Below are 5,168 nucleotides of genomic sequence, written 5' to 3'. Positions count from 1 at the left end.
TAAAGATTTACACCCTCGGAAACCCTGTACAGGGTCGCTATGGGTCGGACCCGACTCGATGGCACTTAACAACAACAAAATTTCCTAGATTCCTTTTAACAATCACATAAAGTTGGCTAATTCCTTACCCACCTTATCCTGATGAGGAAGTTGAGGCTCACAGAAGTCAATGCACAAGGTCACATGGAATTAAAACATAGAATCAATCAAGATGTCAAAGCCCAGGTTCCCTCTTATTGAATATAAGTGGAGATTACTGAGCAGGGAGAGTTTCACATATTTACCTTCCTCCAGAGAAAAAGAGGAAGACTCCTAGCGAGATGGATTGGCAAAGGGGCTACATCAAGGGGCTCAAACATGGCAACAATTGTGAGGTTGGCCCAGGACCGGGCAGTGTTTCGTTCTGTTGTTCATAGGGTCGTTATGAGTCGGTATCGACTCGATGGCACCTAACGACAACAGCAAAATGTACAAAGTGTTATTAAGAATACAAAGGAGAAAAAAAACAAAACAAAAGAATACAAAGGAGAAACGAAGGAAGCATTCTAGTATATGAGGCATACTGGTATAGAGGGGAAAGTGCCCTCACTGAAAAGAAAAGCTTGTACCAGGATAAGACTTTCCTGTCTGAAAGGATAACTAAAATATAAATGGAAATTTTAGGCAGTAAGAAGTGCTAAGGATCATTTTGTGGGTGGAATATTCTGGAAGACTTCCTCAAAGTTTTCCCCGTATGGTAGGCCTTGAACTAGATGTTCTTCACAGAGTGGCAATCAGGAGATGGGAGAGGGGAATGACGTATGTGGTGCTCTCCAAGCTTCCCCAGGCTGAGTAGATCCCCATCTGCCTTTTACTGGAAGGAAATGCTTCATTTCAAAAAACTGGTATGAATCAGTAATAAAGTAAAAAATTAACTTGAATTTTTTTGACCACAGTAGTATCTATAAGCATTTGAAGCCTAATGGGTTCATATATGTGCAAGCCATTATTTATTTGGTCAACAGATAGGGCTTGTAGGACATTTCACTGAGATGACCCCTCACAATTATTGATGTCCACAGTCTGAGAATGTCTAATTTAGGGATGTATGATAGGATAGTTTATGTTGTTGTTAAGTGCAATCAAGTCGAATACGACCCATAGTGACCCTGTGTGGGGTTTCCAAGGAGCAGCTGGTGAGCTTGAACTGCTGACCTTGCAGTTCAAACAGCTTTGCAGTCTGACACATTAACCCACAGCACCACACTTGAACTAGAGGAAGGAAAAAGGAAACAAAATAACCAAGAAAGCATAACACTAAGGAGCTCTGGTAGCGTAGTGGTTACAAATCAGGCTGCTAACCTCAAAGTCAGCAGTTCAAAACTACCAGCTGTTCCATGGAAGAAAGATGAGGATTTCTGCTCCCATAAAGATATGCAGCCTCAGAAATCTTGTGCAGAGTCACTATGAGTCGGAATTGACTCCACGGTACTTAACAACAACCACCTTAGAAATTGAGTCCTGATGTGGTGCTCTAGGATAAGCATTGGACTGCTAACCACGAGGTCAGTGGATCAAACTCACCAGCTGCTCTTCAGAACCTTACATAGAGTCATTATGAGTTAGAATGAACTTGATGGCACTTAACAACAACAACCACCTTAGAAATTGCTATTCATATCATTACTCATGCATGAATAAAGAGTAGAGAAGTGTGCCAAGTGTTCTAGTGCCTCGTGTATTGTTCATTCATATATTCATGTATTTATCACGTATTTATTGGGCACCCACTTTGTGCCAGGCACTGCTCTGGGTGCTGACCAAAAATCTAGAGAGCTAAATTTCCTTGCTCTCATGGAGCACACGGTCTTGTAGGGGAGAAAGTCATTAACAAGATGTTAACATGATAAATGCCATGTATGTATGTGTTTCTGTGTGTTTGTTGTTGTTAGTTGCCATCAAGACAACTCTGACTCATGGTGACCTTGTATCTAACAGAATGAAACATTCCTGATGCTGTGTTATCTTCATGATCACATGTTTGAGTCCAGGATCATGGTTGTTAATGCAGTCCATCTCATCAAGGATTTCTTATCTCCTTGTTGGCCCTATGCTTCATCCAACATGATGCCCTCCAGTGAGTGATCCCTCTGGATGATGGGTCCAAAGCAAGACAATCAGACAAGATTTTTTTGTGATCTATGAAGTTTACAGCTTTCCATATGAATTACACCTCAATATAAACACAGCAAAAATCCTTGTAACAGGACCAATTAGCAACATTACGGTAAACGGAGAAAAAAATTGAAGTTGTCAAGGATTTCATTCTACTTGGATCCACAATCAATGCCATTGGAGGCAGCAGTCTGGAAATCAAATGACTGAATTTGCATTGGGCACATCTGCTGCCAAAGAGCTCTTTAAAATGTTTAAAAGCAAAGATGTCATTTTGAAAAGTAAGCCATGGTATTTTCAATTACTTCATGTGCAAGCAAAAGCTAGACAATGACTAAGAAGACCAAAGAAGAATTGGTGCATTTGAAATATAGTGTTGGTGAAGAATAATGACTATCCCATGAACTACCAGAAGAACTAACAAATCTATGTTGGAAGAAGTGCAGTCAGAATGCTTCTTTGAAATGAAGATGATGATACTTCATCTGATATGCTTTGTCATCATCAGGAGGGATCAGACCCTGGAGAAGGATATCATATTTGGTCAAGCAGAGAGACAGTGAAAAAGAGGAAGGTCCTCTGTGAGCTGGATTGACACAGTGGCTACAGTAATGGGCCCAAGCAGAGGACTGATTGTGAGGATGGTGCAGGACCAGATAGGATTTTGTTCTGTTGTACATAGGGTCACTGGGGAGTCAGAACTGATTCAATGGCACATAATCACAACAACAACATTTTTTTTTTTAAGTATAGCACCAGGCCTGTCTTTCTCTTCTGTCTTAGTATGGGAACTTCTCTGAAACCTGTCACTCTGGGTGGCTGTGCTGGCATTTGAAATGCTGGAAGCATCGTTTCCAGAGTCATGGGAATGTGCAACCTACCACAGTACAACACACTTATAAATAGGTGAGGAGTGTGTGTGTGTACACATACACACATGCATCCTGAGGAGGAAAAGTAAAGAAGGGAATGGGTCTATGGAAGTAGGGGAAGGGAATATGAAATGTTAGGGTGTATGGATGGACCCAAAGACTTTTTTGAAGAGGCAATTTACAGCACCTAAAGAATGCTGTGGATTCATACGCCAAAATGCACCAGACTGCAAAGCTGTTTGAACTGCAAGGTCGGTGGTTCAAGCTCACCAACCGCTCCACGGAAACCCTATATGGGGTCACCATGGATCGGGATCGACTCAACGGCACTTAACAACAACAACAACAAAGAAGTGAGGGCCTAAAGGGGTAATGGCATTTTAGGACAGGGAGCAAAAGTTCCTTGAGGTAGAAACATGCCTGAAGGCCACTGTGTTTAGTCTGAGTGAGATTACAATTCCTTTGAGAGTTTGAGTAGAGGCATGGCTTGTCATGACCATGTTTTTTTTTTTTTAAACAGACTTAACTGGTTCTTGTAGCAGGTGGACTAGTGAGGAAGCTGTTTGAATAATCTAGAGAAGATATAATGTCTGAATTAGAGGGGTGGTAGCAGATAATTCTAGGTACATTTCAAAAGTAGAGCCAACAGAATTTCTGATGGCCCAAATATGGACAGTGAAAGGAAATTGGGAGTCAGGAGTGACTCTGTAAAGTCTGGGGTCTGAGCAATTGGAAGACTGGAGGAAGAGTCATTTCAAGTTTGAGAGACACATGATTCGAAGCCTGGTTTTGGTCTGTTAGGCTTGTGACGCCTGTGGCCCTCAAGTGGACATGGTGATTAGCCAGTTAGATATGCAAGTTCAGAACCCTGAGGAGGGACACTCGCTCCTTGCTCCTTGAGTTGGGTCTTTGAATCAGATCCTTGGTCCAGCTGCCTGTTGACTCACAACTTTTAGCAGCATTGTCAGGTAGGTTTGGAATGACCTGGGGCAATTCTGACCTGATCTGACTCAACTTTGCCTTTGGGATTTGCCGGGATTCCAGTTGCAGGCTGGTTGGCCTTAGGCCAGTGTTTGTGGAGGCTTTCATGAACCTGGCCTTAAAAAGTTGTATTTATGCCTTTCTCCCACCGAGAAGAATGGCATGGTCTGGAAACAGAAAGAGACCTGGCTGTGTGCAGCTGAAAGCTTCTTTCTGTGGTAAGGGGCCTTCCTTAAATAACTGTGCAAGTACCACAGCTGCTTTTTATTCCCTTAACCTAAAGCACTTGCTTCTTGGGGCTTTAGACTCTCCCTGGAGTGAATTGTCATCCTCATGAGTTCAGAGGGATGTGGGTGGGTTTTCTGGGAGATCGAAGTGGACCCTCTCCTGTCTGTGTTGACTCTTGACCATGAGGTATGATGATGGTTTTTAATCTTACTGGTGGAGGCCTGGGAGAGAGGCTGGTGCCTTTTAAAAACTTTAACTATGGCTCAGAGTTGAACTTTGCTGGATACTGAATGTTCCTTACATCCTTTAACATGCCACAACAGCGCTAAACATTGCATTTAGATGTGCTTGATGAGCAAAAAGTTAGGTTGTGTTTTTGCACAGAATCCAGGGAGTCCCATCTGCTGGAGTGAGGGTAGCACTGGTAAGGCTTTGATTCCAACTGCTCAGCCTGGGAAGTAACTGCTGTGTAACCCACCCCCGGCGAATAATTCATGCTACACAAGCCCTGGTTTCCTCATCTGTTACAGGAGGAGATTAGGCTGGGTGTTTTCTAAGGTTTCTCATCTCTCACAGCCTGTGGGCAAGAAGCCATGAAGATTGCTGGCTTCATTCATTTCCAGACTCTCCAACCCTGCAGTGAAGGAGAGGTGTTAAAACGCACTGTTACTTGTGTTGTGTTGGTCCCAAGCTGAAATGTCATCTCCATCTAACCGCCCTCATTTGTTTCTTTCGTTTGTCCTTCCTTTCAGTAAAGTTACTAGACCAGTATGTTAAAAATATATTAATAGACTTAATTCATTCTTCCTACAAATAGGGAGAGTATTACAAAGAGATAATGTCAAAGCCAAACCAAACTTACTTGACTTGCAATCAATTCCAACTCATAAAAACCCTGAAGGGCTGTGTTGTTGTTGTTGTTGTTGTTGTTGT

This window comes from Chrysochloris asiatica, unplaced genomic scaffold (genome assembly GCF_000296735.1).
Source record: "Chrysochloris asiatica unplaced genomic scaffold, ChrAsi1.0 scaffold00207, whole genome shotgun sequence".
Classification (NCBI taxonomy): domain Eukaryota; kingdom Metazoa; phylum Chordata; class Mammalia; order Afrosoricida; family Chrysochloridae; genus Chrysochloris; species Chrysochloris asiatica.
This window is presented reverse-complemented; position numbering follows the sequence as displayed.